This window comes from Aythya ferina (assembly GCF_964211825.1).
Source record: "Aythya ferina genome assembly, chromosome: 3".
In the NCBI taxonomy this organism is placed as follows: domain Eukaryota; kingdom Metazoa; phylum Chordata; class Aves; order Anseriformes; family Anatidae; genus Aythya; species Aythya ferina.
Window position 1 is genome coordinate 85,458,489 of NC_140298.1, and position 24,723 is coordinate 85,483,211.

A 24,723-nucleotide genomic window follows, 5' to 3' on the forward strand; every position below is an offset into this window, starting at 1 on the left:
CTATAAATGTTCCAATGGTTTCAAACTTAATTATATCATATGATCTGTATGTTCCTAAGACAAGCTCATGACCTGGGACTTATTCTGAATATCAGGGGTAAATAATTACATACTCTAGAATCCTTCTTTTTCCTTTTTCCCTTTCCCGTTCCCTTTCCCTTTCCCTTTCCCTTTCCCTTTCCCTTTCCCTTTCCCTTTCCCTTTCCCTTTCCCTTTCCCTTTCCCTTTCCCTTTCCCTTTCCCTTTCCCTTTCCCTTTCCCTTTCCCTTTCCCTTTCCCTTTCCCTTTCCCTTTCCCTTTCCCTTTCCCTCTCCCTCTCCCTCTCCCTCTCCCTTTCCCTTTTCCCTTTTCCCTTTTCCCTTTCCCTTCCCCTTCCCCTTCCCCTTCCCCTTCCCCTTCCCCTTCCCCTTCCCCTTCCCCTTCCCCTTCCCCTTCCCCTTCCCCTTCCCCTTCCCCTTCCCCTTCCCCTTCCCCTTGCCCTTGCCCTTGCCCTTGCCCTTCCCCTTCCTCTTCCTTCTTCCTTCTTCTTTCTCCTTCTTTCTATGTCTTTTGGTTGGCTAGGTTTTCATATTGTGCAAAATAAGAAGAAGGAAGCAGGGTTTCTTAATTCATAAGGCCAACAGATAATAGAATGGCTATTTACTGCCAGTTTGACATTTACAACATACCTCACTGCTTCAAGACATTGCTGTCCCTGTTGGTCCCTGAACTTAACATCACTACTGATTAATCACAATGGAATTGTAACCAATGAAATTTATTGGGACTGCAGAGCTCATTGTATTTGGCTTTTTGATTTAACAGAGATGCTATTGGTAACCATTTATTTTGGCCTTGATCGGCCAAATTTTGCCAAATTCTGACTCTTGATGTGGAAAAATATTTCTTTTTAAAAAAAATTAAAACTCAGTCATCTAAAGGTAACTGGGTTTTCATTTCAAGAAAGACAACAACATAAATTGTCATTTCATTAGCAACTTCTCTTTCTTAATATCTGCTAACAGACTGAAAACAAACAAACAAACAAACAACAAAACATCCAACAACCAAAACACTAAACAGTGGCAGAAAATACTTATGAGTATTCCTGACCCTGGTTAGAACTACAGCAACTTCATCTGGGTAATTGAATTAACTAGAAAACATGAACTCATGAAAACCCCACATCTCCCTGTCTTGCCACTGAGCATATTTGTGTTTGTATGCTTCATCTTGGATGACAGAAGTGCTGACTGTGGATTGCCATGAAGAGAAGTTACTTAAGAGATGCCTCAAGATACCAATGTGTACAGGGAAAGAAGGACAAAGTTTGAAAGGCCCTAAACACTTGCTAGGCTCTACCCAAATTATTATTGTACCCTCCCTGCCAGTGTATTGTATATGTGTTTTCCAGAGGTAGGAAATGTTCTGGGGCAGCGGAGACTGTGTGAGAGCTTTTGCAGCTGGAAAAGGTTATGAACCTTTGGCATGAACAGTAGTTTCTACAGAGTTATTTCATCTCTAAGTAAACCAATAATATTCATGTAGGCAGACAGATGAATAATAAAGACCATCTTTCTAGTCCTTTAAAATTTCCTTTCTGCTTTGGGAGGTTTCATCAAAGAATGTGAATCCCTGAGGCTACTGCTGGTACTGTTTGTGACTGGGTTGACTGGGGAAATCATGGCTACTTTATTTTTCTTTAAACCCTCCTGAGGCTCAGCTGTGTAATAAGAGTGGGGTTTGATACAAGTTCTAGCTACTTATGTTTTCCAGTTTGTTACTGTTTTGAATCCTACTGTTCGGTGCCACTTCTTTGTGTCTTCTTGTTAGATGTTATGATTATATTTGAAAAAGTGTCATGAGAGAAGAGAGGATATGCTGGGCCAGGCAGAAAGATGTGCAGATCAGACTTACTCCCTCTCCATTTGTCTGCGTGAAGCCATGCTGCAGATCTGGCCGAGGTTTCATTAAAGGGAGTCCATATTCAACAGAATTTAAATTATTTTTAAATTAAATTTAAATTCTTCAGAATTTTATTTGCATAGAGAGTAGATCAAATATGCTTAATCTATCTGTGGTCTGGCATACTGATACTTCTGGCCAAGTAAGTAATGCTGGAGAATTCCTCTGCCTGTCACGTAGCAGCAGAAGAAAAGGAAGGGGAGAAAGTTTGGAGAATGGCCCTAAGCACTGTGAGAGCCTTCACACTTTCTCCACAGGCCCTCAGAAGTTTTGTTGAGATCAGCTTCAGGAGTGTGCAAACAGAGTTTGCCTGATCCACAGGACACTTTCAAAAGATACTGCAAAAACAAGCCCTGATACTTCAGGATATTTTGAATGTCAGTTATGATTTATGAAATGAGACTTCAAGCCTTATTTCCTTTTGTTACTGAATAAAAGTTTTCAAATGCTTATTAAGATAACCTGAGAATCAAGAAGGAAAACAATGAATCACTCACAAATAAGAAATGAATCTTCAAGAGAATCCTAAAAAAGAAGCATTTATCATTCATGCTTCTTCATTTATGTCCCCAGGCTGAGTTCCAGTCCCATCTGTGTGACTGATGCTGCCTCTGAACAAACTCCTTCCCCACTTTTCCTTTCATGCTGCCAGCCTGGAGAAGAAGAGGAGCTGGAGCTCCTTAGAGGTGACACTACTGAGCTTCTCTCTCTTTCCCTGTTGCCATTCATATTGCGGCCAGCTCAAAGAGTGAACAGAAATCAATATCTTAGGCTACCAAAACCGAGCAAAACTTATGGGCTGTTCTGCATTGTCTTTCACAATTAAGTCATTTTCAGACAATGATTTTTTTTTGGCTGCTGCTACAATGGGAAAAAGCAATTTCTCAAGGTGAGGAGCTGGGAGGCCAAACCCTGCCTGAGGTCTTCAGTTTGTTCCTGTTGTCCACCCAGAAAAACCTGAATGTGATGGCTGCAAGCTAAAAAATGTTAAGACCCTTGTAGGCAGCATGGTTTGCATATTGTGTCCAGGTCAAGTGTAGGGCACATTTTTTTTTTTTTTTTTGTCACCCAGGTACCCCCTGGTGAATGGTCATCTGTCTACTCCATATGTTTAATCTCTTCTCCATTTTAAAACTAGAATCCTCTGTCTCTCATTACAAATGCACTACAGAAAGATAAACTGCTTGCTGTGCTCATTAGTATGTTAGCCCAGAGATTGATTTTTCCAGCTCACAGCATCAGTAACAAACTGAAAAGTTTGGAAGTGTTTCTGAAATGCACTAATGGATTAGCTTCTGCTCATCATTCCACTTGGTACAAAATGGAGCTAGTATTGCTGGTAATTAATCTAGAACTAACTTTGAAAAAGTCAAGAAGAGAAGTGGGTCTCAACATTTTTTTCTGAATTTTGAGAACTAGATTTTCAGACTTCCCATGAGTTTAAATTAACTTACTGTGAGGAAAAAAAATATAGCTTGAAGAGTTCTAGAAAATATGAGTCTAAATTTTTTTTTTTTTTTTTTTTTTTTTTGAGGCCAGCATTTTTGCAAGGAAGGAGGAGCTATAGCTGCTCAGACTCTAAAAGCTGGACTTTTATGTGGCAGGCTACGTGCACATGTAACACCTGAAAACTTAACTGTCACCTTCAAAAATGTTACCTTCAGTTTTTGTAATAGCAGCTCCAGCACTGGACTCCCTCTATTTGGTATGGCACTTGAGAAAGAGGTATAAAAAGTAAGTGGAGCTCCTCCCCTGCGCCAGAAGTGCAAAGAGTTTGGAAGACTCCATGTTTCTGCTTAGTTTTCATTAACAACGGAAGCCTGAAGAAAAGTAAAAGGACACCTATAATGTGTATTGGGTATGTAGCAAACTGTCTGTTTATTTACTGCTGATGGGCATGGGGGTATGCGTGCTTGGAAAGGCCTCAGGCGTTGTGGTGAGTGCTCATTCAAGATGGATGGCTTTCTAGGTGTTCTGCTGGATTTACAATATGCAATCAACAAATAAATTGCATCAAATCTGAAAGCAAAAACTGAAACACAGGTTTGGGAAATAATAGTTTAGGAAAGAGCAATTCAACACATAACTATATCTCTGTAAGAACTGGAGCTTAATTGTCTTAAAATGACATGGTAGATTTTTAGGGATTGATTATCTACCAAACTGCATTGGTTATTCTTTCTTCAACAAGAACTTTGATATTGGATATCAGCAAGTAACTCCTGTGCATGTGCACACACACAGAGACAGACAAACCTACTTTGTTTCTATAATGTAATGGAGATATTTTCCAGTTCTTGCCAAAGGCTGCTCTGAACAATTTTTTCCACCTGTGAAGTACTCTATCCTGAATACGCTGTCCCTTACCAAGGTAAATGAGCCTGGTTTCTGAAGCCAACATGTAATTTTCCATAAAAAAGTGTCTCTTTTCAGAGTTGCCAGAGAGTACTACAATGGAGACAACATCCACATCTTTGCCAAAGGCCATAGATGAAATAATAAAGAAAACTCCAAATTTTCCATGATGATTCCTGAAAAATGAAAAACTTTTCCTTTAAAAAAACAAACCAACCAAACAAACAAACAAAAACACAAAACAAACAAACAAAAAAACCAAACACAAACCAATAATTGATTCTTTTGCTTAAATTAAAGCAAAATTTTAATTATCTATATTCTTGATCAAAACCTCAATCTAAAAGTAACTGTATGCCAAACTTACCACTGAGACTAGTGGTGACTTTGACATGCAAAGTTACATAACCGCAGCAGTCAGAAAAACTCCAATGCAGCACCATATATTCTTCCCCTTGTGATTGTATATGTTATTGTCAGTGGTTTTGTGGCTTAAAATCTCCCAAAGCCAGATCCAGGCTCTGCTGGACCTATCCTATGGGCCACCTCAGAATGACTTTAGAGATGCCACATAAAAATGTAATAGGTGAGAAGTTCTTATGCAGACTGTATCAAACTATGTTCTGTTGTCTTAAATTTAGTAATAGAACTTTTAGTGATTTACTGATACAAGAGTGGGAGCTTAGGAGTTTCTTTTTTGAATGCCATATATGTGAAAAAGAAAAAAAAGAACACATCAATGTAAATTCAGTTAAAAGGCCAAATCAGATGAAATTTGTACAGAAATGAGCAGGAAGGGAAAATCTCCATGTCTTCAAATGGAAGAAAATAATTATGACAGTTTTCACTGTACGCCCTGTACCTGCAAAGGTGCAGCTATATTTCCATTGACTTTTTTTTTTTTTTTTTTAATTAAAATACTAAAAAGTGTATAAGGGTATAAGGAAATAGGTCTAAATTTAGACTATGTCAATATAGATTTTATACCTATACTATGGTTGTCATACAATATAATACAACACAGTAAAAACAATATTGTGTCCCAAACCATCTCAAATAAGATCCTCTTCTTATATAATAGTGCTATTTCTCCCCTAAAATGAAATGACAGAGAAAAACACTTGATTTCTTTGAATCAATGAAATTGTCTCATCTACTTGCCCAGCATCACCATAAGCATTTGTGTCTATGTGCGTTCATGTGACGTATTATTGGAGAAGAGCTGTCAGAAAGCAACATTTGCTGGAACAAAGACGAGAGGTTTTAGGGATATGAAATCACAGCAGACATTCCAGTTATCCCATTAAGATGAGATGTGACCTTTAAATGGAAGAGTGATACTTTGGAGGCTGACATTTGATTTCCCAGTATGCTCCCAGCATGTTGCAATTTGCTACAAAACAATGAGTAGCATTCATCTGAGGCTAAAAATTTCTTTTGGAAGTGCACAATATGCTGTGAAAACAGTAATTGTATTTTATGACTTGCCAGGCAGTCTTTCGATGTGTTAGAGAAATTATCAGAAAAGGAACGAGTGGGTTTATAAATATTGCATGAGAGAAGATGTATAAACAAACAAAAAATCTATGGTTCCAGACATATTACTCCTTTTATTAAAGCACTATTTATTCATACATTAAAAAATCCCATTGAAATATTGAAGAGTTTGGTTGAAGCCGGGAAAGCTGAGACAATAGCTGTTTCAGTTCTAGCTTCAGTGTCCTTCCCCTCATCACTGCACAGCTCAAACATACACTGCCATGAGTGCTGCTCTCCCCATCGACATGGCTCTTGGCATTATTGGAAATCTTTACAAATATTCTGCTGGGCCTTCACTTGGGAAAGGAGCTGTTACTTGTAGGGCATGTTGCTTCCTACAAATGATGGATGTACAAGGCTCAAAAGGTAGCAGCCGGCTGCCTGCCTCACCAGGCAGTCCTGCTGTGCCATACAGGCATGGCAGCCTTGGGGTAACACCTCCACAAGCTTTTTCTTTGCCACCCTGAGGCACCAGTCCTAGGACGACGTACTCACCACCTTGCTGGACCTCCTGCCAGGTCAGCTCACAAGGCACAGGAGGATCACAGAGTCATAGAGTCATCTAGGTTGGAAAAGACCATCAGGATCATCAAGTCCAGCCATTAACCTGAGCTACTGAGTCCCATCACAAAACTATGTCCCTTACTGTCACATCTCTTAAACACCTCCAGGGATGGGGACAGCACCACTTCCCTGGGAGCCCATTCCAATGCTTGACCACAGTCTCCATGAAGAAATTCTTGCCAATGTGCAAGCTAAACCTCTCCTGGCACAACCTGAGACCATTTTCTTGCATCCTATCACTGTTCACCCAAGAAAGGTGAGCAATACCCTCCCCGCAGCAACTGAATAAGGTGAAAAATAATTTTCTCAGTGCTTGTCCTGCACTGAGACTGAAGTTGGACTGGTGTTGTTTATTGGCAGCAGCAATGGCTGAAGAAAAGTGGTTTCAAGCATAGTCAAAGTAAGAATGGTAAGGTCTATTTAGCTTTGATCTAAAACATTAATTTTGCCTAAAATAAATGATTGCTTCACATTGCAGGCTGATTAAACATTTTCATTTATTTATTATTATTATTATTAAAATTGTAAAATAGTTGAGGTTGGCAGGACCCTCTGGAGGCCATCTGCTTCAACCCCAAATCAAGCAGGGACACCCAGAGCAGGCTGCCCAGGACCATGTCCAGGTGGCTTTTAAAGGTGTCTAAGGAGGTAGACTCCACAGCCTCTCTGGGAAACAATGTTCAGTCACTAACACAGTAAAGAAGTTTTCTGCAGCTGAAATCATAGAATCCCAGAACAGCTGAGGTTGGCAGCCATGCTCAAGTAGGGCCACCTGGAGCAGGTTCCCCAGGAACATGATATGATGGCTTTTGAGCATCTCCAAGGAGGGAGACTCCACAGCCTCTCAGGGCAACCTGTGCCAGCACTCTGAAGCCCTCACAGTAAACAAGTGTTTCCTGATGCTCAGAGGGAATCTCTTATTTATGTCCATTGCTTCTTGTCCTGGCACTGAGCACCACTGAAAAAAGCCTGGCTATGTTCTCTGTGTCTCCTCTCTTCATTGAATTGAATTTTATTCTTTTTATTTATTTATTTATTTTTTGTTTGGCTTCATTCATGAACATTTGGGAAAGTCAGGAGGCTGGCAGAATTCAAAAGAGAAATATAATTTTTCATCACTAGTATTTTACATTTTTGTATTTCAGGGTACAAATGGTTATAACATTTTGTTTGGTATAACAATATATACATACATACATACATACATATATATATATATATACATTTTTCCTTCCTCCCTCCTCCCCACCCTCAGTTTTATCCAATGGGACCTTGAAAATATAAGAGGTCTATCAGTACTGAGTGAACTAACATGTCACACCTTCTCAAGTCATTAGTACCTCCAGGTTTTTGACAGCCAGGATAATTCTTTAATTATTTTCCATCTGTACATGATTGTTAAATGCTGTTATTCAATTCACAATGTTTCTCAAAATGTTTCTTGACTGTTTTGTTACTGATAATAGATTATTTTCCCAAACAAGCAAAACAGAAGTGATCTTCGATACCTCTGAAATTATTATGATGGTAATTATATTAGTTCCACTAGTGCCAAATAACATTTATAGTGTTTTTTGTTTGTTTGTTTGCTTGTTTTCTTCCGTGTCCAATCCAGTTATTCATTTTCTTTAATAATTTAAAATTTGACTGTCAGTATGGCACCACATTGCTTTATACCTAGCAATAATGGCCCTGCAGACAGGAAACCAGCCAGGGAATCAACAATAGCACCTAAAATCTGAAGTAGGGACTTAAGAGAGTCTTGGATGAAAAGAATCAAGCCCTGCCAGAAGAGACTGCCAGGAAGATGAGGCTGAAAGCTGTAGGCAGGGCTTCCCTTCACTACATCCTGTTGCTGGCTCCAAAAGCAATGTGTGCTATGGATGTAAAAACTGGATCAACAGGGCTAAGGTGAAAAAGTACACCTAGTCCTCTGTAATATTGTGTGGTCTTTAAAAATAATTTTAGACAAAAGATGGACCATTTATGATGAATCCCCTGTTTTCCCTTTGTATTTTGAGGCTATGGAAGAAGTTGGTGTTATCCTCAAGCCCCTACCTTCCCATTTTTTTTGAAGCAGAAACAGAATTGTTCCATTATTTTCTCAGGAGAAAACGTTTAATGATCTGTTATTAACTTCTTGCCCTTCTCTTCATTATTATTATCTTCAGTCTTAACTCTCTGGTATAATAATTAAAAGATGACCACAGACTCAATCTTGAAATGAATCTTTTTAGAGTGAAGCACTTTGAATCATTTACACTAAAAAAAAAAAAAAAAGAAAAAAAAGTTTTAACTCCCAATCTAGACAAACCTACATGACACCAAGGCCATTTTTTTTTTTTTTTTTTTTTTTTTTTTTTTTACTGATGGGAAAAACAAACTCTTTGAATTTCCTTTGAATCATTAAATAAAAATGATTGCACATCTTATGCAACATCAATGGAGAGCTAGTAAGTTGCCTGTGAGAAAGAGGTGATGATTTTTTTTCCAGTAGAGGGCACTGATGAAATGTATCCAAATCACTGCTCACTACCTTGACTTTCTCAATTGGAAGCGCAATGATTATTTCACAGTAACGCCTGTTCTCTGAGGATTTATAATCTGAACACATATTAATGCAGTCTGCATGGGCTGTTAATAAACATCCAACCGTTTTTATCTAGATGTTATGTTACAATCCTCTTTTGCAAGGTTTTAACTAAACTCTGTATGCTTGAAGCTGTTGGGTACCCTCCTTGTTATCAGAATGCTAAACTACTTCTTCCTTTTGGTTTTTCAGTCAGCCTTAATAAGCACTTTTATTATGGAAGGACACTGTGCAGGAAAGCATTAACTTAGATGTGCCTGGTCAACACAGGACATTAGTTTCTCTCTGAATAGCAACAAATTTTGCTTGAAATTATTATGGAAAATATCATATTACCTAAAATAAATCAGAATATTAATTTTAATTCTGGAATGACTAAACAAACACATATTAGAGAAACTTTAGCCACTTTCTTTAGGACAAAAGAACAGAGAGAAAGGGAATTGGAAAGTGCTGTTGAAAGTATCCACCCTGTCACTTATCACTAACCTTAGTTTTATTTGTTAAAATTGCAACTACCTTGCTCAGCTGCTGTCTTTAAATAGCTCTATCAATGATAGTTTTTGACATCAAATTTCAAATTCTGGTCAGATTTGACTGAGATTTCAGTTTAATCCCTTGTCATGACTTTCCTGATGGTGATCACATATTCATTTGATATTGCATAACACCAGAAATGACCTTTTTTTTTTTTTTTTTTTTTTTTTCCCCCTCATTTTTTTCTGTTCTGGTCAACTTTTGGTGAACTCTTTCTCGCTTGTGGGAGATAGTTTTTGTAAGTTGGTTTTAGGCCAAACCTTCTTTCCCTTCTTTCCCCTTTGCCCCACAGAGAACTGAGCCTAATCTTGGACCTGGAGTCTGATGTGATACCCCTGCTTAGCCCAGATGGCTACAGGCAGCAGAGTAACAGCTACCAAGACAGATGCTTCACTCACGTGAACTGAAGATTGATCTGGCTAAGCACAAATAAGTCCCTCTTGCTGAGCTAACACAGAAGGTGATCATTCAAGGTAAGCACAATTTCTTCTCTATCCATTTCCTTTTCCAGGGGATAGGCAACAAGCATAATTAATTAGGAATTTCTTTCCTTGCTTTACAAAAGCAGCCAATGCTGCAGGCATAAACAAACAGCTTCTCTTGAAAAAAACAGCTTCTCTTTTGAAAGATCCTGCTAGTCTGGAAACATTCTCTATAGTTCGTGTGAAGAATATAACAGGGACCAGCAATGCTGTTCACTTTTAGTTGACGCCAGTGTTATACTCTACTGATCTAGTTGTAACTTAATTAGAGTGTTTTGGGTTTCAAATAATAGTGGATGCAAGGCAATGTATTGTAATGTATCTTCCTCCTACCTTGTTGTTGCCCTTGGAGGTACCCTGAGCTCCCCATGCTCTCCCTCATGGTACTCTTTGCCCCTCAGTGCTTTTCCACCTCCATACTTCTTGCTCCTTCCTTGTAGCCTGTTGCCACCACTGGACCTCCCATGCTCTCCTGTCCTAAGCAGCCTTCACCGAGGTCTCCAATGTCCTACTCACACTTCATCTGATCCCTTTTGTAACATTTTCCAGTAAAGCTGCTGTAGTTTCCCCCGCCATTTTCTGTTCATCCTACAACACCCAGCCTACCCTCTGCTTCCCAGCACTCCCAGCCTCCAGCCCTGGATCTGTCATGGTGTGACAAATTTCCTTGCTCCTCCTTGATCATTGGTGGCTGCTGGTTGACTAGTGACTCTCCAGGGAATACACATACAATCTTTGCCCTGCCATCCAGCTGGCTGCCACACAGATGTTATGCCCATTTTTATCAACCCATTGGTCAGAAAACCCTGCAAGCTGGTCGGGAATTACCCGTGCTCTGCCTGACACCCCTGGAAGATCAGAAAACATGTACATGTAACACTTCCCTTCGGGGTATCTTCGTAGCAATGAGGGATGAAGGGGTTCAGCACAAAAAGGAGCATCTCAAAGCATACCAGAAATAAGGGAAGATAGTACTAACTCTCTGATGATGAGCGTACTCACTGTATCCACTTGCAAATATGAACTGATGTCTTAACAACCAATATTTTTATTGCTGGATGGAAAACTTTAACCTGCTAGCTAAACAGGGCAACAGTGAGTATTAAAGTATAATTATATTAATAACCTTTTACCCACTTTTCTCCACGAGGCAGGCCAACTCTTGTTTTCCCCCATCAGAAGTAACTTTTAGCCACGGCTTACAACTTGAAGTCTTGGTGCATAACAAGGCTTGGTTTTAAGTGAACTGCTGTGGCAGTGTGCCATCCTTCTTGTCTCTGCTTCTCCTCCAGTGGACTGCCCTGGTGTGAGCCCCTTGCCTTTGGTCTCTTCTGGCCCACAGGTTTTGCTGCCTGCCTCTCTTTCCCTGTTGTTCCCAGTGGCCATGTGCATACTATCCCACACTCTGTTCAGTCTGATGGCCTTTCCTATAGCTTTGCTGCAAGTTCCTATTGGCTCTACTCCTGGAGGAAGAACAGAGAAATAAGACAGTGGTGGTCTTTCAGGCCAAAAAAGGCTCTCAAAACATTAATCCCTTGCATCCTGTGAAAGAAAATCTTTCCACTGTCCTTCTGTTTATCAGGTTATAACCCCAGTATTCTGACTTTGGGAGCTATTGCTTCAGATTAGCAGGGCTATAAATGTTAGGGCCATTCAGCTAGAATTAATAGCCCTAGGGGCTCAATACATTATTACATCTGACATTTTCTCCACAATATGACTCTCTTTTGGGAGGAAAAAGCAGTTCCTCAATAAAAAGGTGAAGGGGAGAGAAACAGAGATATGTCTGATCTGATCTCTCTGTGTTTAAAAAACCTGCCATTGCTGAAACCTGCAAAGCAGAGTTGGGGATGGAAGGCTGCTAAATTAGGGCTAAAGTTTGCTCCCTCTGCAGCAGAGGGAAGGTGAGACAGCTTAATATCTTGGGCAACTGAGACCCAATAAGGTGAGGTAACCCTTGGTCTAAGTCTTCCTATGTGATCTATCTCTGTATCAGGATGTCACTTGTGACCTTACTGTTGTGTATTTGCATTAATGCAGTAAAGCAAACCCCAAACAGTAAAAAATCATAAGCATTCACTAAGAACAATATAAGGGAGGGAACGGACCATTTTTTTTTTTCCCTAATGATATTTATTTATTTATTTATTTATTTATTTATTTATTTATTTGAGGATGTGCTGTCACAGAAAAAAAAAATGTTTAAGAGACATAACTGAAATTGCAAAAGGACGAACATTTTGAATTAACTCTGTTGACCAGCCTCATTTTAATGAAACAGCAACTTGCATTATTGGTCTTCTCTCTCCAGTCCTAAACGCTCTCTCTGGCACTCGAATGACAGATCAATCACTGCAGCTCCAGGCTAAGAAAACCTTCCTGCAATATTACGGGGCACGTAGGCTTTCGGCTCAACATTCGTTTCAGCATAGTGATTGCAACTTGCAATTGTAAATTTAATCTTGCTGTATGAGACTGTAAGACCCAATTCTGATGTGGAGATCTACATGCCACACATTTGTACTTTCTTATAAAATACCTGAAATCCTAAGCAATGCAGTGCTTTATTGATATGCAAAGCTGTTCAGGTAAAACATGATTAATTTTATAGGTGGAATAGAATGGCTTATCTTTAAAAAATAACATATGCAACACATTTCCTTCCTTTATGCTCATGGAATACATTTTTGAGCATATTCTAATTTCTTTGTCTTGATCTGTTATTTCATGCATTTCAACCATAGTCTGCAGGCTTAGTCCTGTTTATCTAACTGGTATCTATGTCTAAAAGTGGGAAGCCTAGGTGTGATTTTGCTGCTGGGGATAGGTTAAAAATGACTGGCCAGTCAAGTGAATGGGATTTTCTCTGTTTCTCATGAGATCTATACAAGCACTTCCAGCAGTAGTACTCACAATTGCTGATCTAAATCCTTATTTGCTTGACTGCTTGTGAAATGTATTGCTTTGCACGGCAGTGCTAGGGACATTTGTGGTTTTTAATTTCTGTTATTCTGGCACTGCCTGCTGCTGCTGTGGAGAGCCAGTTTCTAGGGCTTGTGGGCAGCTCCCACTGGAAGGAGACAAGGCTTAGCCCTCTTTGTTGAGAAAGCATAATCACAAAGTCTCACCTGGACAGGGAAGAAAAAGGAAGTGAAATAACTTACTTGTTCCCAATTTCAATCTTCTTTAGAGGCAATACTTCATTAAAGTGTTTTCAGGGCACATTTTCTTTTCTTGTTACTTGTGCATCTTTTCTGAAAGCTTTTCTGCTGCTGATTCTGTTCTCACATGCACACACCTATAGGTTATATAACAGTGCCGAGATCACACAGCTCAGCTGGTAGACAGCTGTGTGCAGGCTTGTTTTGGACTGCTATCTCTTGCTGCAAGTGAAGTTGGAACTTCTACCTAATCTTGCACAGAGGAGAGGTATCCAGCAATGCTTTCTCACTCTGCAAGGGAATAAGGCAAATGTTTTTGACAAACTAAATGAAAATAGTTATACCCATGACAAAAACAAATTAATTTAGTCTTTCCCAGCTAGCTCAGTCAGTATTCAGCTGGTGGTGTTAATTACTACTGTTACAGAAGATAACTTACATGTTATTAGCGTGATGATGAATAACAGGATAAAAATGAAAAACAAACAAAAAAAACCCAAACCTATCTCTGTAATGCTGAACCCTGTGTAATGATATCTTCAGTACAAGGAGAGTACAAAAATGTATGTCAAACATACTGTTCTGATTTGACAGGTTTTGATGCTTTCATTGGTGTCAACCACTGCAAAATTTGCAGGGTGACAGATTCATTTTTTCAAAAAAATCAATTTAAAAAAGCTTATGGTTTTGATAACAGAATGTTCAGGAAATGTAAAAAGCATGTTCATCTGCTTTTGGAGCCTATAATCCAGTTCAATCCAATCCAATCCAATCCAATCCAATCTAAAATATTCATATTGTGAGGCTATGCTCTGTAGAAGGTACTCTGTGCAGACCAATGTTTCCATATTGATTAAAAACATTAGATTAGGAAACTCAGAAAGCCCAGTTTAGAACATTCTCTGAATGAGTCTGATTTCAGAGAAAATTTATATTTTTGGAAGAGGGAATTAAAGAAATAATTCAAAAAGTCAAAAGTCAAATTAAATTGATTGTTTTTCTTCTGCTTTCATCAGTCAGGATTTAAAAGGAATACTGCAGTATTAAATTAAACATTTCTATAAATTTACTTTTGTGCATATTTATGATCCTGATTTTGGTAATAAAATCTTGGAGACGGTATTAAAATAATACTGAATGCAGCTGCTATATCTTCTAAGTAGCATTGTTTTACAAATTAAAGCTGAAAGGAATTCCATGGAATGACAAGAACAATACAGATGAATTTTCTTTTCTGCAGACAGATTTGCATTTTTTTGTGTAAACTTCACTTGGGCTACTCTGGCATCACGGCAGAGTGCTTTGTCTTAGATTTGAGAAGTTCTATTCAAGAAGAAATATAATCCCATCTATCCCAGCTGCATGGCATTTATCTCCAGTCAAAGAGACTGTACATCATTCTACTGTTAATGGGCAATAAGAATAATCTGCCCTATAGAATAGAGAGGATTGAATTGTAAGCAAAGAAATTGAAGATTTTAGAAGAAAAGCAACTAAATACTAAGTGCACATTTCAGCATTCAGTTTCATGTCTAAAGTTATCACTTTAGACATGAAAGCAGTTTTCAAGGTTGGCTGATGCAGGTATTCAAGCAAATGAGGGAAGAGAGAATGGAACTGTGGCTTGGTTTGTAGTCCAAAGACCCTAATCTAATGTACTTTCTGTGTAAACTTGGCAAGGCACTTGCTTTCTTTGTGTCTCAGTTACCATTTGAACAACTCCTTATTATCTATTGCGATAAAGATTTGTTAGACAGATGGAAAGACACTGTAAGCTTCTGTCTCACAATAAACATTATATAGAGATGAAATTATATAATAACCAACAATATAGTCTATTACAAAAATCAAGTACTTTTCTGAAAGTGAGCAGCAACTTTAAATGATACTCTGAAGGCAGAGGTCTTCTGGCTACTTTGTGTGCGAGAAAAAGGCATTAACTTCCTATCCATTTGCTGACAAAGACATGGAAGAATTTGTTCTCTGCTTTAAATTTCTGCTACTGGATGTCTTGTGTTGGGAATTTGAAAGTTGAATCCTTGAATCTGAATTGTCTAAACAATTGTTACGTCTCAAGTCTTTGCCTTTCTTTTCTTTCTTTCTTTCTTTCTTTCTTTCTTTCTTTCTTTCTTTCTTTCTTTCTTTCTTTCTTTCTTTCTTTCTTTCTTTCTTTCCTTTCTTTCTTTCTTTCTTTCTTTCTTTCTTTCTTTCTTTCTTTCTTTCTTTCTTTCTTTCTTTCTTTCTTTCTTTCTTTCTTTCTTTCTTTCTTTTTTCTTTCTTTCTCTTCCTTCCTTCCTTCCTTCCTTCCTTCCTTCCTTCCTTCCTTCCTTCCTTCCTTCCTTCCTTCCTTCCTTCCTTCCTTCCTTCCTTCCTTCCTTCCTTCCTTCCTTCCTTCCTTCCTTCCTTCCTTCCTTCCTTCCTTCCTTCCTTCCTTCTTTCCCCTTCCCTTTCCCCTTCCCCTTCCTCTTTCCCTTCCCCTTCCCCTTCCCTTTTTCCCTCTTTCCCTCTTTCCCTCTTTCTCTCTTTCTCTCTTTCTCTCTTTCTCTCTTTCTCTCTTTCTCTCTTTCTCTCTTTCTCTCTTTCTCTCTTTCTTTCTCTCTCTCTCTCTCTTTCTCATTTCACAGAGAAAGAATTTCAAATCTTTCACTGAAGATTTTTAGCAACAAACATATCAGTTCCCTAGCTGTAAAAGAGAGATTGAGCTAGTTTATAGAGAACGGGACATCATAAATACTCAGCTGTAATCTATATAAATAAAAGATTCCTATATATAATGAATTCTTGAAACAGCACAACCTTGATTCAGGACAACCTTGATTCAGGGAGCTAAGTAGCATGCCCAGTCCAGGCCAGTACAGATGGTCCCAGCAGCAGGAAATAAGATGGAGTACCCAGCAAATGCACATGAATATCCATGTGAGGAGAAGAAGGTCAGAAAGGGCTTAAGGGAACATAAAACTTTTTTATTTATTTATTTTTTATTTTTTATTTTTTTTTTATTTTTTTTTTAGTCAGAAGCTTACTCTCTGAACATTTAAATTTTTGAAGCTGATAATGCTTGGATGAAATAGGCATATGGTATAGTTTCCCCTAGAGACCTTTTCCTGTTACTGCCTCCTCATGCAAACTGAGTATTGTCCTAGTTAGAAAAAAAGTCTCTTCTGTTGTGAAAGGAAGATTATAATTCTCGCTTCCTGCATCTTTGTTGGTGGCTTGATGCTGGTTGGGGACCACCTGAAAATTATTTTGGCAAACCTCCCAAACGGTTTTGAGTCAGCTGAGCCCACAATTGGCTGTGAGAGAAAAAGAGTCAAAAGGACAAGGACAGGACACCTGAGTCTGTCAGGAGGCACAATTATTTTTGAAGTTAAGCATGCTGTATGTGCAACAGAAAACCGGTGGGACTGAGATAAGCAGCACTGTGTGAGCGCCATTTCAGGAGTAGGTCCACCTGTAGTAGAATGGGGTGTAAAGGAAAGACAGCAACATGGCGCCCCACGCTGTGTCCCAAGGTGTTTGTTAGGCTGTGTCAGCAAGTCACGCTTCATATCTCCTGAAAATCTATGCTTGCTTTTCACTGCCCTTACCTTTAAAAACCAAGTTCCTTATGGTTGGTGTAAAACTAACTGTAGAGTGTTGAAAGTCAACCTCAAAAATCTCAAACAACTTCAAGAAACTCATCTAGACCTAAAACATTTCACCTTTCCATCTGATATGTCAAGATATCAACTTCTAAGTTCAACCTTCTCCCCACAAAACAAAATTACTGTTTGTGGGACCAGTTTCGTTGTGAAGTAAAGCAAAGTTTGAAATTTTCTGATGTCACAGAAATTTACAAACCCCGATAACACGGATCAGCGGTGTAAGGTAATGAGGCATCTGGGTGATAAAACTGGTTATTATGAAGTTCTACAGTGCATTTCTTCAGGGATGGAAAGATATCAGCAGATGTCTCTGGAAATGCCAATGTGTTTCTTACCAAATTTGTTTCTCCAGACTTCACTAAAAGGTCTACTTGAGATCATGCAAATAATACAATTATCACTAAAAGCATAGGGAAAATTTTAGGTTAGGAAAAGGGAGAAAACACATGATTAAGTTTGAAGTTTGTTACTGAGATAGTCCTGATGATTTGTACACTACAGCTTTCTGAGCATTTGATCAATCCCAAATGTCAGTTATAATTGAACTGGCATTCCTTACATCCATATGTGCATGTACACTCACATATGTGTGTGTTTGGGGTGGATGAAGGACCAGAAGAAGCATGAAGGAAAAGTGCTGAAAACCAGAAAGCAGTGACAGACTGAACATGGTATTATGGTGGTGGGAGTTAAAAACCTAGTAAGGAAGAATGAAATATATATTCTGCATGTTCAAAATCAAAACATCCAAAATTGATATTTACTTGATTGCTTTTTACTGAAATAGCTTATTTGCAGGGATTTTATTTTTGAGAAGACATTTCTGTCTTCTGAGGGAAGTAATTTGTTGCTGCTACCTTTACCAAAAGATCACTAGACAAAGACTGCAAACAATGATAATACTTTTAAAAAATTTATAAACTAATGAGATAATTAAGTCAAGAGGTTTCCACTGAAAAGTCAACATTTGGCAACATCTTCTGTTCCACATTATTTCAGATGCTGTAGGATAAGAACTGTCAGTAAGTACTGACTTATAAAAATAATGACCACTGTAAAATGATTTTCTGCTTCACTTGACTGTATAAGGCCACTAATGTGTTGCTAATGAAGCACCCAGGGTGCATAGCACTGCTTTTTCTGGAACTCGGAGAAACAACCAGCCATATGTACAGCAAATGTCTTTGGCAAGACTGTGTAGCCTTAACTGGAATATCCATGCTGTTGTAGTTTTATGACTCAATCTGAATGTTATTTAAACATCATTTTTCTGTGTTTAATTTATTTATTGTCTCTAGTGGTAGACACAGAGACTGGTGAGCTAAATTATATTAACATTTCAGAGTAATAATAGAAGAAAGCAATTATCGTTGGGCATAAAAATCATTTTAATTAGACAGTAAAGTGGGAATGGACAGACAATGATGAATCATCATATTGTGGTTTAATCAGTCAGAGAGCTGGTCTGCAAGAGGAGCTCAAGGAAGAGTTTTGGCTGATTGAGTGAAACATAGACAACAATGAGAAAATGTCAACTTCTTTTAGCCTCTTTTCATCACCAGTAGAATAATATTAGCCCATCATTCCTTGGAAGTCACAGGAAAACTTTGATCTTACTGAAAGATAACTGAAGCATTTTCTTTTCTCTGTCTTAAGAACATGTCAAACCAAGAGTAACTTGAAACCTGTGGGCCATTACCCTGAGTCCTCACTGTCACCTTCCAACGAGCACCATCTAGCAGCTTTTTTTCTATCGCACAGTAGAAATTAGGATGGAATTCCACCTCTATGGAAGTGTCATCTGACACTGCTTCCAGGTCAACCTGATGCAACATGCTAGATACTGCCAATCGCCTTTTAGGTACGTGCTATTTTCCCGACCCGAGGATAAGAAAAGAGATTTATGTCTGAGACCCAACTCTCCTATGTGAGAGAATAGAGCTTTGTGCCACTGTGAATATAGCCATGGCCCTGCTTTATTTCTGTGCCAATTTTCAGGTCAAACATAATAAAGTGATCCCCTAATGTAATGAAAAATGAAACCAGATGGTATTGCAAACTCAGTGTAATTTAGGTGCTGTGCTATACGGAATCTATCATATGATATACAGGATCAGTTTGTGTATTAAGTCTGTTGATAGCTCTTCACAGAGCCAAAATGGACTGGATAGTTCATCATGATTTTCTATCAGCATACAGAGAAATGTGAGCTAATGCAGCTCCAGTGTGTACACACTGCATAGTCCAACAGGGACAAAGCCAGAGCTGAACGGCAGCACTAAGATGCTGGCACTTCTAGGCTGTGTGCCAGGCTACAGAGGGGGCTCTGTGGGGGATAGGAGTGGTGGTGGGTCCCCAGGGCAGGCAGGACATTCCTGATTTTAAGATGTGCTGACACCTACTGTGATGCCTGCCCTTCCTCACTTGAGGAACCTGGGCACCTTGCCATCAGACATGACATAGCCAGGTGCTTTAAAATGGAATGCAGAAAAATGAGCATGTGGAGATGAAAGACTCCTCAGCGATTCAATAAGATGTATCAAGTAGATTGGTTGGGGAACATTTGCGTCTCACTATGGTTTGCAACCTGAAACTTCTGCCAGGGCCAGTCACTTGCCTGAAAATAGTGGTTCTTTCTTTGGTTTCTTTTCCAGGGAAAATCTAGACATCTGCCAGGCCTTGGATCCTCTAGATGATAATGGTAGCTACCAGAACAGTAAATATTTTCAGACTGGTATTCTCTGTCACTCCAGTGATGCCATTTCATTTCCCATTCAATTTCCAGTGGATTAAAGAGAGTGTGAGTGAGGAAGCCTGACAGTGATTCTGTAGTGTGATTATCAGGGCAGCTGGAGCAGAGATGTCAGCCCCATTTGAGGGGAATGGTTGTTTGCTTGTGGTGTGACAAGCAGGGTGAAAGTGTTAGGAGTCAGTAGGGAATAGAAATGATCACCAGGAGATGCCCACTGGTCTCTGTGCTTGATGGCACAGGTAGTCATTTGGATAGATGAGAGCAATCCCCTGAGAAAAACAAACAAACAAACAAGCAAAACCAACCAAACAAACAAAAGAAACAAATCACAAAACCCAGAGGAAAAGCCATATTTTGGCTTTCCATATCTGGTGTTTGAAGTTCCTCATTAACAATGCGGGTCCCATCTCTGGAGCTTGTCCTTTGGTATCAAAGTTCCACAGAGATCAAGACTCTCCTACCAGCACCATAGCAGCAGTTTTCCCCTCTCCTTACATTTTGCAAACTAAATCCACACAAGAAACTCAGAGGCCGAGGAGAGAAGGGAGACAGCTGATAGAGCGGGTGTCTGAAGGCATATGGTGAGTTCCGCTGAGGCCACCTCTGAGAGACAAAATTTGTCTCCAAAAGCAGAGGAGATGTGAAGCTTGGAAAAAAGAACATAATTGTGCAACTGAGAAAGATGGTAATCAGAGTATTAGTCATTAACTGCTAGGGGAGGTGCTGGAGTTTGAAAGTGATCTCCCTTTTCTATGGCATAAAATGGTATAAGAGATACCACATATAAGATACACCATATGTTGTAAAAAGTAAAATCAACGCTATTAGGAAGACTGAAATAGATTAACTGATGAATGACTTTGAGATAAAGTTGACAGGCATTCTGCTTCATTCAATTTTGGGAAAACAGTTTATTAGGGTGGAAAAATTAACTAAGACCTTTGACCTGTACTACAGGCATGAATAAGAAATTCTGAAAATATTCTGACTAAAGACAGCTCTTCTAATGCAACTTCAATAAGTGTAGTTATTAACTATTAACCCCCAAATTTATCTCACCTGGGAATAGTAGGAAAATTAGTTAAAGTAAGCAGAAAAGACACCAACCATTCTGAGGTCAGAACTGCTAAGGAGAGCTGATGACTAATGGGAAATTGGATTCTGTTTTTTGTTTCTTAATTATCTGATTTCCTCTAATTTATTCCTTATGCATTGAATAATTACTAAAAGCTCTTAATCTATAGCTTGAGTGAGCATTCGCTGTTTCAGCAAATGTTCCTACTAAGCCTGCTGCCTAGACAGATGCAGAAAATGAAGGCACAATGGGTGTGAAAATACCAGCAAGTGAGAGAAATTATTTTCTCTGATGACATTTCTATTTGTTTTGTCTCAGACCAATCCATGAGAAACCAGAACAGGGCCTTGTGACAGTGGGGCAACAGGGCTGAACTGCTGCAGGGTTCTTGGGAAGACTGCTGCCGCAGCCCAGTACAAGCTTACTATCTCCTGAAACAGCAAAAATGTTACCTTGCATACAGACCTGGCCAAATACTGACAAATACTGGCCTCTCACCTCTGATCTCACTCTGCGCTGCAGTTTTCTCAAATATGGTAATGTATGTATGAGTTCTGTTGGCACAATCAATACCCGAACCCCTCACATTCAGTGCTGTGACTGTCCCTAGTCCCAAGCAGCTCATGCTGGACATTCTCACCTCTCTGTCCTCTGCAGGACTCAGCACTCAGACAGCACAAATTTGGCTGTATCACTTTTTTTTTCTTTTTTTTTTTTTTTTTTTCTTTTTTCTCTGCCTTCACTCATTCTGTTATTGAGCTTCACTGATCAGGCACTAAGCAAATACTGAGTATTCAACACCAGCCCTCGGTTTCTGCACTTACAGCACATAACAGCCTGTGGGATCAAGCCCTAATTGAAAGAGTAATCAGCCATGACTTCTTGGTGATTGCTTTTAATGACCTCATCCTAAACCCCTCCAGAAGACAAAGGCAGCCGAGGCATTAAGCATCAGAGATGGTGCTCAGTGTCTCACAGATTGGGATCTTATTTGACCAGGCTTTCTGAAAGTTGTTGTTTAAACCAAATGACAAAACCAGCTTGGAAGTTAAGCAGTAATTAACTCTTTGATCCCATACCTGAGGAGGCTAAAGAACTCATTCAAGAAGTGTTTTAAAATGAATGCATGTTTAGTTTCTGCACAGTGGGAGACAAGAAGCAGTGAATGCATTCTGGAAAATATATTTACTGTATTTTTGCACTTACAGCTACCAGGTTAGCTGGGAGACAAAATACCCATGAACAAAAGTTTAGCCATTCAAGTTATAAATGAATGTGGGTAATGCAACAGGAATTTACTGAAGCATCCTCTCCTCCCCCTCAGCCCCTTGGGGCTGCTTTCTACTGCAGTGTCCTTCCTCCTTCTCATTTGCCTCCGTCTCTTATTCCCATCTTTATTATTCCCTACCTCATTCATTTCTATCTCTGATTTTGTGGGCATGTCTGGGCTGTGGGTTCTATGTATAAACACCAATTTGCTGTGTTCAGATGATGTAAGTTATGTGCAAGGCAAAGTGGTAGAAAGGGAGGACAGCATGGACATACTTAATGTATGGGAGCAGGCTGGTGCGTGCAGACTGAAGGTCAGTACTACTCACAGCTGACTGTTAACTACTAGTATTTGTTGTGGTTACAGAATCTTATAAAGACAAAGAAAGTGTGATGAACCTTGATGAGATCTCTGTGTGAGAGAGGGTCATTAATAGAAATGCAAAACAGCGTGTGTCTGTACAGCTTAGGACACAATCCTGCAGTTAACGAAACTGAAACGTTTAAGTACTGAGGACAGTGGCCCATTGACTTTAGTGGCAGAAGTTAAAGCCAGCACTGTACCTGTTGGTTGTGCTTCTCAGACCGTTTGGGCATATATAATTTTGGACAGAACAGAATGGTGTTATTTATTGTGCCATATCTACCTGCTTCTAAGAACGATTTAGCTGGATACACACAAAGATGTATGCACACTCCTAAGCCAAAATAACTTTAACCAGTGCTCTGCCTGGTCACTCTCAGCTAATGAATCTCATAAAGTTGCTTTTCTCCTAGCCCCTAACTACTGCTCAGCAAGAAGGATGGCAATCTCAGAGATGTGTTTGTTTGAATTGTAGCAGAGATGGAAGCAGATTTCTATTATAGTCACAGAAAAAAAAAAAGTTAAAGTGAAATTCTGTAATAGGCAGATGATAACATTTTGTTGAGAACAGTCAAAAGAACCTGTGCTTCATTTTCTGCTTCATTTAATGCATGTTATGAAACCATTCCACACCATTTTATGAACTAACTTTAGAAACTGACAAAAATCTGTGATTATGTTTTATGCTAGACTTGCGGATTCGTTTTCTTGATGTGTGCAGATACCTCTGTCTTTGACAATATACCTTTTCCCTAATGTCTAGTGGTGGATGTATGCACTGGAGGAGTGGGAGCCCCTGATTTTCTTCTTTACCTAGGGATTTTCAACCACTTCCCACATCTCCTACGGGTTTGATCCTTTTGAATAACATCTTGATTCTGTCACTCACAAATTGATAGCTGTGCAATCCAGAATAAAGGAGAAAGAAGAAGAGAGACACATGAGCAGAAGAAATGGGAAAAGATGACCTACATTCACCTAAAACATATGAACTAAATGGGCTCTTTTACTTCTCTCTGCATTTTTCCTGACCAGTAAAAACTCTTATCAGTGCTACCCCATCATCCCCTTCCTCCCTGAGGTCTTAAGAACAAAGTTACTCTGACCATGACTTGCAATGGGATAACTCTGACAGATTTTAAGCAATCATGATATGTCCTGACTTCTTTTCACTGTAGCTGTCTTAGTGTCTTTGCAACATTGTTAAGATTTTTGTATTCCATTTTTTTGTTTTGTTTTGTTTGGTGTAATGGTGAAGTGTATGAAAAAGTTGTATTTTTTGCTCACTAAACTGAATCCCCCTGTTTCTGTTGGATAGGTAGGGGGGAGCAGTGTTGGACAAACAGATTTGGGGAACATATGGGACTATTTGCAATTCTGGGCATAATTAGCTGCTGCCTGACTGGCCTGTATAATGAGAATTAGTGGCCGGTGACATCTTGGAGGGGAAAATCCACAGAAACATAATTTTATCGAGAACTTCAAAGTTTGCTACTCTAAGCAGCAATGAGTCTGACCGGCAGGTGCCCCTTATTAAAAATACTCTGTCCATAGGGTGTTACTGTTTACCGTAAAGACATGCTAGGGTACAGCTGACTTGGGCACCACTGCAGTGGAACAAGTTCAGTCACTGCCAGCCTGTGAGCACTGGGTCAGTGGCACTGCTTTCCCTCTGGCTGTGGTAGTACTGGTGCTGTGGGAAAAACATCCATTTGCAGTTGCTAATGGAAGTTTTTGATGCTCCTCTGTATGTTCTTGGCCTTTCATTCCTCCTACCCCAGCTAAATGTATAGTTTTCTATCTTTTGCTTTCCATGCATGTTAAAAATATTTTCTTTGCACTCAGTCAGAGCAGGGAAGACATAACAATTTAGCTGTACCTTATGTATGTGCTCCTCAAGTCTGCATGTTCTGAAATATCTCCTTTAGGGTACCCTGATTTTAATGATGGCCAAACAATGGCACTTTTCAATTTAAACTATAGCCATTGTGTATTAAACATCTGTGCTCTCCCATTAAAAAGCTGTTACTCATAACCACACTTCATTGGGCCAATCTGTGTATTTTTTTTTTTCTTTTCCCTGCCTGAGTGTTTTAAAGAGACATATTTGCAATTTGAACAACTGGCTGATGCTGGAGGCAGAGGCCAGCTTTCTATGTACTCTGATCTGCAAACTGCTTCCCAGGCTGTCACAGTCTGGAGTTCTTTGTCCATGGGACATTTAACTCTTACCCAATTCATGTGTCAGTGAATTATATGTTTGCAATTATAGATTATAATGATTTCCTGATTTTTCAGCTTGTCTTAAAAAGATTCAGCGTACTTATTAACTCTAACCCAATGCTCAGCTCAGCTCAGCTCTGTGTTGGCAACTTGTAGGTAATTTTTTTAGAGAGTGTATATGTTTTTTGATCTTATTAGGTCAAGTTCATCTTCTCTAAATTTGT

General features: G+C 39.2%; 1 long non-coding RNA gene across 1 annotated transcript; it reads left to right on the forward strand.

Moving 5' to 3' along the window:
- Nucleotides 1-2,528: 2,528 nt before the first annotated feature.
- Nucleotides 2,529-12,404, forward strand: LOC311434628. Its single transcript, XR_014691609.1, has 3 exons — nt 2,529-2,630; nt 9,822-10,002; nt 12,323-12,404. It is a non-coding gene; the product is annotated as an uncharacterized lncRNA (long non-coding RNA).
- Nucleotides 12,405-24,723: the final 12,319 nt, after the last annotated feature.